Raw genomic sequence first — 14,696 nt, 5'->3', positions numbered from 1 at the left:
CACAGCCTGTGCCGAGCGCTGCGTGGCCGCCAGGCGGCGCTGCGGAGCCCGCCGGAGCGGGAAGGAGACCGCGAACCCTGGCTAGAGCGTAGGCCGCGGGCGGGGTGGTCCTCATGAGACCTCGCACCCGCACCTTTGCACCGCTCTTGGGGTGGTATTTGGGAGTCCCTTCCTCTCGCTCCTCGCTCTTCTTTCATGCTGCCCTACTCTTTTCCACCTACTCCAGCTCCTGCTGTTTTCCCCTCGCTGTCTTACCCTATCCCAGAGGGGTCATTCCTAGCATCCCGAGCCCTATGCACCCAGAGCCTCAGCTGCCACCCTCAAGGCTCCCCGACAGGTCACTTCGTTTGCCACACTGACATGGTCCCCACATATTCATGTATTCATTCACTCCCTCCCTCCTTCCCCCACCCCACCCTTCCCCCTTCACTGATTACTTCCTTGAACCTACCCCTTGCCAAGGGCTGCCTATCCCACTTACCCCTGCCACAGATGGAGAAACTGAGACCAAGTCCTAGAATCCAGCAGCAAGGCCAACAGCAAAAGCCCAGGCCTTTCTCTCCATTCAGCACCCCACTCCACACACACGTGCACATTCATGCTCACACACCTGTTCCTCTCTGGTGGTGTCCTCATGCTGGGCTATTCTGAGTAAGTGCAGATTAGGGTCGTGTGCCTCAGAGACAGCTACAGGAGGATCAGCTGCTGAGATGCCCCAGCAAGCCAGCAGACCGCCAGGTGAGCCTGGCCAACACAAACGCAGGTGCCTGCCTGCACAGTCCTCACTCAGGGTCTGAGTGCATGTTTGCATACTTTCACTCCTGCTTCCACAAGAAGAGTCCACCTGCTCCGACTCAGGCACACCTGGGTATGTGTGGCACAGAGTTAAGCTCCTACGCAAACCAGGTGGGCCGGGAAAGAAGGTGGGGTGGGTGTGGTATTTAAGCAGAGTGGAAAGGCAGATGAAAAACCCTTCTCAGCGATGAACTCTTTGCTTTAGAAAACTCATAAAAGTTGTCCAGGAAGTGGGACCTGTCCCTGCGAGACCCTGCCCCAGACTCTGCTGCACATACTGGTTTAGGGGCCCTCGCCCACTGTAGTGGTGACCTGGTGCTGGTGCTTGTGCTCAGAGTGACCGCAAAGGCCAGGATAACCTGCTCACATCCGTTAGAAAGTGTGTCCAGCCCATAATATCCTATACACAGAGGTCTTCGAAAAGTTCATGGAAAATGCATAGTTTAAAAAGCACACAGGGATTTCATTTTTTGTACCAATTTCAATTCCATTTTTTCCACTTACTTTGTGAAGTACCGTTCTATTATTCTATTTAAGCTTCACAATAACTCCATGAGATCTATTAGACTCTTTGCTCCATTTTTCAGATGAGGAATCCAAGACTCAGTGAGCGACAGATTCTCACTTTGGCCGCTGTCACCTGGGGAGAGTTTAAAAGCAGACCACTGCCTGGGAATCAGAGATTCTGACTCAGCTAGGAGAAGAAGTGGTAGAAAGGTGTTGTTCAAGTCTTCTGTGTTATTCTTCTTTTTTTTTTTTGGAGAGGTTTTTGCTATAGGGTTCGTGCGCTCGCCAGAAAGACAGAGAGAGAGAGAAAGCGAGAAATCACCCCCCAGAGAGGATGGCCATGCTACAATCCCTTCTTCTCCTTTCTCCTCTCAGTATCTTGGGCACACATGCGCACACACCCAGCGTGAGTTTTAAGCCACCAGGTCCGGGACATGAACCACGGTCGACTACATGGGAGTCCAGCGACATAGCCATTACGCTAACTGCTGGTCCCCTGTGTTATTCTTTTTTTAACTTGATATTATGGGGCTTTTCAAACCCATAGAGACAGAAAGGATGGTGTAAGGTCAGCCTCATCAATTCATGAACAGTCTTATTTCCTGTCTACCCACTGCAACTCCTCTCCCCCTTATTTTAAGACGGATAGAGATATCATATTGTTTCACCTCTCTAGGTGACTCTTGAGCCCCTGGCTCAGCAGCAGCACCTGGTGGGGACACCTGCAGTACTAGTCTCAGTACAAGGGACATTCTGAGAGTGAGAGCAGCCTAAAGCCACACGGCACAGTGGGAAGAGCACAGATTTGAGATCAGACTCTCTAACTTTTAATTTCAGCACCAGCTAAGCTCTGTGGTTCAGTTTCTCTTGCCTCCAGTTTTCTCATCTGTAAAATGCAGACATTGATAACAACCTAATGGGGTTGTTGACAAGCTCAAATGAAATAGTAAGTTTGAAAATGCCCAACCTACTGCCTAGCCCCTACTGGCCACTAGTAAAGATCATATTCTTTCATTCTTTTCTCCCCAGAGTCCCATTTTATTATGAGCAGCCCTCATGCCCAAGAACTACCTGTGGCCCACTGGTTCAAATCCTCATTCCCTTACCTGGTCATCTGGGCGCTTATAATTATGGTTCAACTTATTTGGGCCCTATTTGCCTGCCCTACCTGAGTCTCACAGTTTAAACCATCTTCCAGCCAGCTAACCCTGAACCCGCCCCCAACACCCTGGCTGATTGGACTCACCCAACATTCTTTCCCTGCAACAAATGATGCCCTCTCTTTTCACAAAACTCTCTCAATACCCATCCCTTCCAGGAAGCCTTCCAGATTTCCCCCCTCCACACAGATTTTTCTCACTTGATATTCCATGAGTACTTAATGCAAAGCAGAGGTAAAAAGGCCAGTGGACCAGGAATGAAGAAATTTGGTTCTGAGTGGTGCCTCGTCACAGTTGTGTAACCATGAACAAGTGGCTATGTCTTCTGTCAGACTTGTCTCCCAAACCGGCACAGGGCTGCACATGCCATGGGTAAACAGCACACTGCCAGCAGTGGTAAAGGCACTGAGTCACACGGACTGCACACTTACGAGTCCATGCACTCATTTGTATCACTATTCCCATTGCACAGGCAAGGACTCAAGAGAGGTCATGTGTCTGGATAACACTGGACCCGGAATTTTGTCTTCCATCCTTTTGTCTTTGTTTGCAACTCAAAACTCCTTTAGCTCTTGGGTCAAGTGTCACCTCTTTCTAGGGGCCCCAAGCCCTTTCTGTTGGATTTAATGCCCTTCCCTTTGTTCCTGCACTACCTATCCATCCCTCCATCAGACTTTCTTCATGTTGTCCACAAGGCACTGGGAAGAAGACTGTTTCCTGGTCCTGGAAGCTAGCATGGGACCTCGAACATAATCGGTGTTCGATAAATACTAGAGGGTCAGAAGGAAAAGGAATGAAAGGGGGACAAAGAGGAGGGAAAGAAGGAGAGAGAAAGAAGGACAAAGACAGGGGAAAAGAAAAAAAGAAGAAGAGAATGCCGGTCCTGCAGAGAGGACAGATGCAAAGGAACTGGGCCCTTCTGGGTGAGGTTGTGCTTCCTGGGCAGGTAGGAAGAAGGCAGTGGCCCTGGAAGAACTCTGAACATCCAGGCCTATGGCTCACGCCTCGGGGAAGGTGATCATTCATGCATCGATATGAAATTGCACTTCCTGACAGTAACAAGACCCTGAAATAGTGGCATAAGGAACATAAATGTTCTCTCAGTCTGGAGCTGGGCAGTCCAGGCCGGGGGTGCCCACCCACCCCCCAGTCACCAGGGACCCAGGCTCTTCCTGTCTTTTTTCATCCTCTCTTTGTCTCTGAGTCCACAATGCTGTTCGAGCTCACTACCATCACCTCATTCCAAACAACAGGTAGGAGGAGCAAAAAGAGGTAAAAGGGACCTCCTCCCTTGTAACAGGCTTCCTGGAACCCACATAACTCTTCAGTTTATACCTTATTGCATAGAACTTAGCCACATGGCCACACTTAGCTGCAAGGGAGTCTGGGATGTATAATGTTTCATTGGGCACATTGGTGCCACAAATAAATTCAAGGCTGTGTGGACCAAATTACATCCCTCTCCCCTCCCCAGTTCATTTAAAGCTCCACCTCCCAATGTTGCTGTATTGAGAGATTAGTCCTTTAGGGAAGCAATTAAGATTAAATGGGTTTGGGACCAGCAGTTGGTGTAATGGCTATGTCGCTGGACTCCCATGTAGTCAATCACATGGTTCGAGTCCCGGAACCGGTGGCTTAAACTCACGCCGGGCACATGTGAGTGTGTGCCCAAGATCCCGAGAGGAGAATGGAGAAGAAGGAATCACAGTGTGGCCATACCCCTGGGGGATGATTTCTCGCTTCCTATCTCTCTGTCTCTCTGGTGAGCTCACGTACCCTATAGCAAAAATCTCTCCCCCCCAAAAAAAAAAATTAAATGAGGTTAAGACCAGCAGTTGGCGTAATGGTTATGGTTATGCCGCTGGTCTCCCACATGGTTGGACCATGGTTCTAGTCCTGGACCCAAGGGCTTCAAACTCACATCAGGTGTGTGTGCATGTGTGCCCAAAATCCCAAGAGGAGAATGGAGGAAAAGGGATTGTGTAGCGTGGCCAACTCCCCTTGTGGGTGATTTTTTACTTTCTGTCTCTCTGGTAAGTACATGTGTCCTATAGGAAAAAGAAAAAGAAAAAAAAAAAAGCTCTCTTAAAAAAAGGTTAAATGGGGTTATAAGGGTGGGACACTGATTTGAGAGGATTTGTGGCCTTATAAAAGGAGGAAGAGACACTAGAGAGATCAATCTACCTAATCTCTCTCTCTCAGAAAGACCTTGCGAGGACACAGTGAGAAGGCAGCCATCTGCAAGCCAGGAAGAGCACTCTCACCAGAAACTAAATCAACTGGCACCTTGATCTTGAATTTCTCAGCCTTCAGAACTGTGGGAAATACATTTCTGTTGCTGAAGCCATTCAGTATTTGGTCTTTTCTATGGCAGCCTGAACTGACAACTACAAAAGATTCTGTCACTGGCGGGGGGGCGGGGCATGGGTGAGAAGGATGGGACATGGGAGAAGATCGTTGCCAGACTCCCTGCACTCCATAAGTGGGGCCACCCAGACCAGAGGCTGCAAAGAGCACTCTTATTGGTGGCCTTCCTGAAACCAGGGGGTGGTGACTTCTCCCTGTGAACCATAGGCAGATTCTTATTGACTACATGGACAAGGGTGGTACTGCATAAGCCCTCAGAAGTTGCAATTTAGTTGTAATTTTGTAGTTATGCAATGCAGTGATGTAGAGTGAGATTTGTTCAAAGTAATTTTGGGGTCTAGCAGGTGGCATGGTGATTAAGATGCTGGATTCCTATATGGTGGACCATAGTTCAAGTTTTGGACCCAGCAGCTTGAAAATCATGCAGGTGTGTATGTGTGCAGGTCCAAAATCCTGAGAGAGGAATGGAAGAGAAAGGATTGCAGTGTGGCCATCCCCCCTGGGGGGTGATTTTTCACCTTCCCTCCCTCTGTCTCTCTCTGTCTCACTCCAGCAAGCATACATGCTATATGGCAAAAAACTAAAAAAAAATAAAAAAAGTATTTTTTACTCCCATAAAGGACTTTGGTTAGAGACCTATTCATTTCAGCCCTGTTCTGCACACAAAACACCAAGCCAGGAAGAAGGAATCATCTTTAAATTCAAAACAAAACAAATGGTGGAAAGGGAATATAGCATTGTGAATCTACCAACTAGCCCCTTCCATGTTACTATAAAAAAAAAAAAAACAGGACTACACCTTGCCCTAGTGCCTGAGGGAGGTAGATCCCATATGACTGACCAGGGTTCAAATCCTGACCTTTAGCAGCTTGAAAAACACACTGAGCATGAGTGCATACTTGCCCCAAATCCCAACAGGATGGAGAAATGGAGAAGGGATTGCCATGTGACCACATCCCGTTGGGAGTGATTTCTTCCTCTCCCTCTCTCTCTGTCCCTCTTTCTGGCAAGCACATGTGACCTCTGACGATAAACAAACAAAAAAAACGACAACAGCAAAACCTGAACAAGTCTCCAACTGAATGTGGGGGCAGACCTGTGTTAAATCAACTTTGGACTAACCTCACCTTAAATAATCGTAACGGAACTACAGAAACCTAAAAGAAACAAAATACCCAAGGGTACACCAGCGGCATTGCTGAGTCACAGCAGCACATGAGCGAGTTTCAATCATGCCTCTACACACTGCCCAGCGGTGACCCCCAGTACAGCCACGCTGGGTGCAGAGGGTGCCGTAGGGGTGTGTGTGTGGGGGGGAGACTTAGAGAAGGGAATTCGAGGGGGTGAGGAGAAAGCAGGCACAGGCCACCGCCTCCCCAGGAGGAGTACTGAGTACGAGGACGAGATTTTCATCTGCCCTGCTGCTGGAAGTTTCCTCTACCTTAGGTCTCAACAGGGAGAGACAGCTCAGAGTTCTCAGCTGACTTCTCTGCATGTCTCTCCCTGTCTCTGTCCTTCCTCTTTTACATGCTTTACAAACAACTCCTCACTTCCAAAACCCTCCAGGGGCAATGCCTGTGGTATAGGAATTCTACACTCTCCACATCGATAGTTCCTAAGCCTCTTGTGGGTTAAGGGAAGGATGCACAATCACAGCCTTCTTTCAAGAACCCGGGGAAAACTATGAGCCCCTCTTTATACAAATGAGTACACTTGAGTTTCCTTTGTATCATGGGAAAGATAAATTCAGGTAGTTCCTGGTAGTTCCTGGGTCTGCAGAGTTAAAATCCTTTATCTTGAGACCAGACAGTGGCACAGCAGTAAAATGCAATGTCCTGCAAGACAGGCTTCCAAGCCCGGTCACATGGGACCTGGATCTCTTCTTCCACCTAGGCCAGATTCTTTACACCAGAGCAGACTGACCACTGTGTGATAATTCTGGTGGCCCCCTGTGTAGAGCACTTGTAGCTGCCTGAGAGACTCTGTAACCTCCTCGCTTTTGAACCTCTGGCTCTGGACCCTTGGTTATTGCTGCCAGCCAGCCAGATCTGGTTCCAGCCAGCCAGATCTGGTTCAAACCAGCCCTTTGGGGTTAGCTACAAGTGGCTGGCTCCTCCTTCCCACTCCACTGGAAACCAGCTCTGCTTGTTCTCTGCGTTCTGGGAGGGCCCTACAAACTGTCCAGCTGGGACCAAGCCAGTTGTGACAATGCACATTCTCTGACCTTTTCTACAGGAAACTCCCCACTGACAGCAAGGACTCCAGTGGCCCAAGCCTAGAGGAGCATTTGTACTAGCGCCCTCCTTACCGGGCAGCGTGATCTCAGGCCACAGAGGAGAAAATGAAGTAAGATCACTACTAAGTTCTTCTTATATATTATGTCTTTTAAAAATTATTATTATATTTATTTATTTATTTATGTATTTTTAAATTTTGCTATAGGACATGTGTGCTCACCAGCGAGAGAAGGAAAGTGAGAAAGCAAGTCTCCAGGTCCGGGACTCAAACCCTAGTCGACCATGTGGGAGTCCAGTCTTAATGACCACCCCACCTGCTGGCCCCTATATTTTTCTTTAATTTTTTTTTTCTTCCAGAGAGAGAGAGACAGTACCCCTAACAGCATCTTTTCACCATGATCTCCCCCTCAGCCTCAACCAGCCCTGGGTCATAGGCACACGTGTGCCTGGAGTACTCGGAGGTCTTTGGATGCAAACTGAGACCCTTCCCGTGTGGGTCAGCCTTGCAGAGCATCACATTTTGCCACTGTGCCTCTGCCCAGCTCCCATTTTCTTTTTTAATCCCCACAGAATCTTTAGGAAACCCATATTATGTATCTTATAACATATTACTCTTATGTTATAAAAGAGAAACCTGAGGCTCAGTGGCGCTAAGTACTGTGCCTGGTCACCCAGCTAACAAGTGGTAGGGCTGATATTCAAAGCCAGGTCTGTCTTATTCCAAAGTTCTTGCTTATGAAACCTCTGTCCTTCCACTCACAAGTTCTGCATTCAGAGCTAATAGAATGTCTTCAGCCTCCAGGGAAATGTGGGAAGGGCAGCCCCACTTGCCTCCCTTAGGATTCTCTAGAAGCCCCCAAAGCAAAAGGGAAGACAACCTTTATCACCTGAGGCAAACCAGTGCCCTGGCAGCGTGCAAGCCTCTGGCCATGGAAAGAGAGTGTAGGGCACTTGGCGCACACACAGCATTATCTTAGGCATGAAGCAGTGGAGGACGATCTGGACCTCGATTCTGCCCTTAAATAACTCACTATTCAATCTAGCATATCACGATTGTTACCTTAAGATCAGCTGTGATGAGGGGAATAAGCAACGGGGGCACAGGGTTGATTCCCATCGCAAGATGTGGAGGTCATCAGGGAGGAGGCGGTTCTTGATCTTGGCTAATGAGTAGAAAAGGGAGGATTTGGGAATCCAGGAGGAGGAACTAGAAGGATCAAAGGCCTGGAGGCAAGATAACCCGTGAGGATGTTTGGCAGGGATGCAGCTGTAGCAGAGGGAGTGGGTGGGAATGTGGTGGAAACAGATGGTGTCCTGTTCTTTGATAAGCAACAGGGAGCCATTGGAGGTCTTTGAGCAGAGAGGTAACATCATGCAGTGGAACATGAGAGACTAGAGATAGCAATTCAGCGATCTGGTGGTTCAGAGATTAGAAGGGGGATCTGGAAGACGGACAAAGCAAGGGCAGTTCCAGGGGCCCAGGAGGAGGTGTGATGGACTGTACTTGGCCAAGGACAGGGGATGGAGTGGGAAAAAGGAAGGCAAATACGTTCCTCAGGTTTTAAGCCTAGAGTGTTGGGGTACGGCTGTAACAGAGACCTCCCACCACCACCACAAATACTTAGATATTTCCCTCAGGTAATAGCTTTGTGATCTGTGCCAATGAGGCTGCCTGCTCCATGACATGATTCAGGAACCCAGGCTCCCTCCATCTTGGTGCTCCTTCATGCCCTACGATATTGCACTCATCTGCATGATCAGATCTGGGCAGATCGCAGCCCATAGTGAAGGGAGAAGGGCCAGGGCAAGCCATGTCCTTTCCAATGAGTGAAGGGAAGCTGCTCACACTCCCGTGGCCACACCAGCTACAGGAGGTGCTGTGAAGTGCAGCTTCTGGCTGGGTGGCATGTGTCAGGGAGAAGGGGAGGGTAGATTGGGGATGGAGGCCTCCAAAGGAGCCTGCTTCATCTGGGCCCATGGAAGAAATTCCAGAGGAAGAGCAGGCTTTGGTGGGGAGACCAAGTTTGGCATGCACCAGATCAGGGCTGGAGATGTAAATTTGTGAGTGGCAAAAAGAGAAGAAAGAGCCGAAACCTGGATGTGAGTTGTATGCACCCATGTAGAGAAAATAGATGAAGAAACCTTGACTGAGGCTAGTGCTTAGAAATGCGAGGAAGGCTTTTGTAGGACAGTCCTTTCACTGGTGGTATTTTCCAGTTGTTTGGCAGCACCAGCAAATCTCATCCCTGTGCTCTGCAGCATATACACTCCTTCCTGGCCAGGTGGGTTCCATACCTTAGACTGGGCTGCCTGTGATGGGAACAGAACTGTTGGGAGGTGACTTCCGAGCTGAGTTGTAAAAGGCCGTAGACTATCCCTGGGGATGCTTGCCGTGGAAACCGGTCAGCCGCTGCGAGGAGGCCAAGCAGTGACACGGACAGGCCAACGGGAGGGAGTGCTCCAGCCCATGGCCCCCAGCACCTTCCTACCTTCAGGCTGCCCCAGCTGTCCCTGCATGGAACATAGCCAACTCAAATCCACAAAGCCCCACCCAAATTACTGAGTTGTGAACAAAATTAACATGGTGTTGTTTTTTTGTTTCTTTCTTTCGGAGGTTTTTGCCTTAGGGCATGTGCAAGAGAGAGAAAGAGACAGAGACAGTGGGAAAGTGAGAAATAACCCCCTGGGGAGATGGCCATGCTGCAATCCCTTCTCCTCCATCCTCCTCTCAGGATTTGGGGCATGCATGTTCGACATGAGTTTCAAGCCACCCGATCTGGGACTCAAACTGCTGTGGGAGTCCAGCAACATAACTACTGTGCCATCTGCAGGCCCCCGTCGTGTTGGCTTTTAGCACTATGTTTGAAGGTCCTTTTCTTCTAGCAATAAATAAATGATACAGGCCCAATCTCTTTGCCCAGCCCAAAAGAATGCCCTCAACCATACAGAAAAGGGATGACCCAGGTCGACCTTGCCCACCCCCATACTTCTCTCCCCATTTGTCTCCTGCTTGTCCCTCCTCCAGCTGTGATATGCCCTTTGTCTGTGTTCCTAGCCATCAGCTCACTGCTCTGGCCAGCTTCAGGGTCCCCAGGGTAACCACTTCTTTGTCTTTGTCCCCACAGGAAACACCAAAAAGACATTCCCTTGAGCCACCCCTGTTTATCTCCATCCCCAGAGGGTCAGTCTGGTGGCACAGATGTGGGGAGACAGCACAGTCTCAGGACCAAGAATGGAAAGGTCTCCGTGTCCTCTCAAATACATTTGTTCCCCTTCAGGAATCCATGGAAGGGGGCCAGCAGATGGCATGGCGGTTAAGGCACTGGACACTCCCACATGGCTGACCACGGTTTGAGTCCTGGACCTGGTGGCTTGCTTTCTCACTTTCCCTCTTTTTCTCTCTCTGTGTGTGTCTGTCTCTGGTCTAATTAAAATAAAATGAGTGAATAAATAAAATTAAAATAGATAATTCTTTTTTACAAAAGAAGGGAAAAAAAGAATCTACGGAGGAATAAATGTCAAACTTGAAGAGACAGAGAGATGAAGGCCAGCGAGAGAGACTGGCCAGCGAGAGAGACTGACCAGTGTGCAGGCACAGGGCACCAGAAACGAGAGATGGTCAGAGGCACCATATCCTAGGGACAAGAGACCCCAGGGGGAAGTTGGTTCAAGAGAAGATGCAGCTCTAGTACCAGGACTCAGGGTTCCTTGTACTCTGAGCACATCTCCAGGCTCCCCCAGGTGGAAGCCTTGAGGAGGTGCACATGACTGCACAACCAGGGCATTAGTGGAATGCTGGCCTGTTGGGCCTGTGTCCCTTTTAGGGCCTGCCTGGGTGGTTACCAGGTGGGGGATAGGAGTGAGAATGTGACGGGGAAGTGTGTCCATGTGGCACGGTGCCTGTGTGTAAGAGTGCTACTAGGACATATGTCTGAGTGTGCCATGGGCATATCTGCAGGGGCCTGGCTATGATGGAAGGGCACACCGACCTATCACAAGGCCGGGTGACCCTCTGGATATATGTATGTGTGCGTATGTATGAGTATGTGTTTATGCCTCTGAGTCTACATGGGAGAGTGTGTGTATGTCTGTGTTTGTAAATTTGTGTGTGATCAGATACGTGAGTTCGTGAGTGTCTATATGTGCATGTGCAAGTCTGTGTGTGCATGTGTGATGGTGTTGGTGTGAGTGTGTGTCTTTCTGTCTATGCCATCACCAGAAGTTAGTGAGAACGGGCGGGGTTGGAATACAAGGCCATCAGTGTTCTCAGACAATAACACTCCCCACACCAAGCAGACCACATACCCACCCCATAGATCCCAGGGCTCGAGCTGAGGCCTCTTTGGACAAGTTCCATAGGCTTTCCAGTCCACATAGAAACCAGAATGGTCCCAAACTCCTTGACTGCCATTACAGCTCAAGAGCATCTCTTCCTGGAAGCTTTGAGGCTTCTAAACCCCTTGAAGAATAGACTGATGCTCTGCACCTCGAAAGTCCAGCCCTAGGACCAGTGCCCACCAGAGCAAAGGTCTTGCCATTGATCAAATAGCTGGCATGCTGATTGACCAATACATCAGTTAAGCACCCAACAGACTACCAAATCAGTGGCTGCTGGATGGGCTGGCAGCCTGGCTGGCTGAGAACGGTTTCACACCACGTGTACCTTTATCCCCACCAACACTCAGCACAGGCCTGGCTCAGAGTAGCCGCTCAGTGAATGGCTGACATGAACAGATGAGCAAATGATGTGGTGCAGTGATAAAGCAGCAGAGCACCTAATCAAAGGCCCAAGTATGTGAGTGACTAGTTGTTTAGCAATTAATGACCAAGGAGCTGACTGAGGGACTAAGTGACTTCAAGATTGCCTGGGTAGGGGCATTCTGGGTGGCCCACAGAGTTCAGGAAAAGCTGAGGTCTGAGCAGGCAGCAGAGGCAGTGGCCACGGGCTTAGGTGGGCTGACCTCAGGTGGGCCAACCTCTGCCCTGGAAGGCTCTGGAGGTCCGAATACTCCAGGGCAGAGGCAAGGTAGCTGACCTAGGAAGGAACTGGGGCTTTAAGAGGAGAAGATTGAGAGGCTGGCAGGTGGTATGGTGGTTAAGGGTGCTGGACTCCCACATGGCCAACTGCAGTTCAAGTCCCAGACCTGGTACCTTGCTTTCTCACTTTCCATCTCTCTCTCTCTCGCTCTCACTCTCACTCTCGCTCTCTCTCTCTCTCTCTCACACACACACACACACACACACACACACACTCTGTCTCTTGTCAAATTAAAATAAATAAATTAAATAAATAAAGTTAAATAAAATAATTCTAAAAAGAAGAGAAGAAGATTGGGCTGACACTGGGAGGGGTACAGGCTGAGCAGCACTCTAGAACAGAGCTTACCACTGAGCCTGCTCAGAGAATTTGGTCTCTTCCAGCCCTAGATGGGTGGGGGCTCTGTCAAGGGGCTGCAAGTTATGTGCTGGCATGGAAAGGAATCTCAGAGAGAGAGCATGGGGGCTCTCGTGTGGAAACTCAACATCTTCCCAGGTTATAGGACTAGAGTCATGGGCCCCTGGCTCTCCTGACTCAGTATCTAGACATCATGAGCAAATCAAGGGTGGCAGCCCAGCTGAACTTCCAACCCAGAGAATCCAGAGCAGTTTGCTAGAAGCCAAGGTGAAGGAAGACCTGCCACTTGGGACCAGCAGTTAATGTAATGGCTATGTCACTGGATTCCCACGTAGTCAACCGCGGTTTGAGTCCCAGACCCGGTGGCTTAAACTCACACTGGGCGCACGTGCGTGTGTGCCCCAGATCCCAAGAGGAGAATGGAAGAGAAGGGATTGCAGCGTGGCCATCCCCCCTGGGGGGTGATTTCTCGCTTTCTATCTCTCTGCTCTCTCTGTCTGTCTAGCGAGCGCACGCACCTTATAGCAAAAAAAAAAAAAAAACCTCTCAAAAGAAAAAGAAAGACCTGCCACTAGTTTGGCCCATGGCTGAATTATGAATTTATCCTTTAGAATTAGGTTCTGTGGTAAGTGACAGAAAATTAAAAAGAATTTCTCTCTTTCTCACACATAAAATTGAAATCTGGAGGCAGGTAATCCAGGACTGATGAGGCAGACCCATAAAGTTGTCAGAGATTCCAGGGCCCTTCTATTTTGTTGCTTCACTATCCACCTCACGTGATCTATTATGGCTGTTGGAGCGCCAGCTATCATGTCTGCAATCAAGCCAGCAAAAAGAAGAGAGAAGTATACCCCTCCCAGATGTTGCCCGTGATACCTCCACTTATATTTTATTGACCTGAACTTGGTCACAAGACCCCCCCAGCTAGAAGAAGGCTGGGATATCAAGTCTTTATTTAATTAAAATCAATTACAAATCAGAGTTCTAATATAGGAAAAAGAAGATAAGAGAGATTGGAGGGTTACGAGTGTCTCTGCCATAAGGGGACAATAATGGGCTCTGGTTAAGGAATATAGACATTGCAGGGTCAGGTCTCAAGTTCAGAGGTGACATTGCTTGGAGCTTTGGAATGGTACTACCTCTTCTGCAAAATTTTCAGAGGCCCACATTTTCTTCTCTTTACCCTCTGGTGTCCCAGGGACAGTCTGAGCTGAGAAGCCACCTTTACTTTTGGAAATGATTGCTTTCTATTTCTGAAGGCCCATGCTAGAGGACGTATTGTCTTACCTCTTTGACTCTGCTTATTGGGACACCTTAGTAAAGTTTCCGCTCAACACCTGGCTCAGTGCTCCTGAACACTGTTGATCTGAGTCCTTCACAGACAGGGTCCCTTCAGGCTCACCATTCTGTAGTAAGATGCACAACTCCTGAAACGTTGCCTGCTCACCCTAAGTCCTGTGGTAGGTCTGCATTAGTAGTGGGTAGGTATGCACGGAGCTCCAGGCTCCACTGCTTGGCTACAGATTTCAGCTCTGTCACTGTGACCTTGAGGACATCACTCATGCTCATTTTCACATCTGTAACATGGGATGAGAATAACAGTCCCCATCTCATAGGGTTATGTAAGTGGGCAGGACCTAGGAGATGGTAAGGGCTCCAAACTTCTTCAGGGTTCTGAAAATATGGACCGTCATTTCAGGCCTGTGTTATCCGTCGCCATGGAGCAAACATTTCTGAGGTTCACACACTTCTCTTCCCTTTGCTTCAGCCACTTCCCATCCAAAGGTGCCGAGGGGGCTAGCCTGCGGTGTGTGGTGCATACCCCCTCCCACTCTGCTTTGAAGAAGCGCAGGGGAGGACAAGTGTCCCCTGCACACCTGGCGTTCCGGTAGGTGGCCCTTCTCTCAGAACAAAAGATCACAGGGTGAAAGTGAAATTTGCTTCCATGCTCCCCATGGTTCCTCGAGTGTCATTTTTCTGCATATTTATGGTAATCATCCCTGCAACAAAAACAGTGACTTCACTGTCTAAATAATAAGGTAATTTGTTACAGCTAATTACTCAAGGACTTCCTTAATCTCAATTAAAAGATCCGAGAGGATTCCTGCCCCTTCTCATTCCAGTGTTCCTGAAGATCCCCCTAATGTATTCTGGATCACAGATTAGTGGGGAGCCAAAAATGGTCCGTGCTGGGCAGAACTGCTCAAATCCATCCCGGCAACGTGAGGCAGTGAT

Source organism: Tupaia chinensis, unplaced genomic scaffold (genome assembly GCF_000334495.1).
Source record: "Tupaia chinensis unplaced genomic scaffold, TupChi_1.0 Scaffold000635_1, whole genome shotgun sequence".
Classification (NCBI taxonomy): domain Eukaryota; kingdom Metazoa; phylum Chordata; class Mammalia; order Scandentia; family Tupaiidae; genus Tupaia; species Tupaia belangeri.
The sequence above is the reverse complement of the archived record's forward strand: the minus strand, read 5'-3'. Positions refer to the sequence as shown.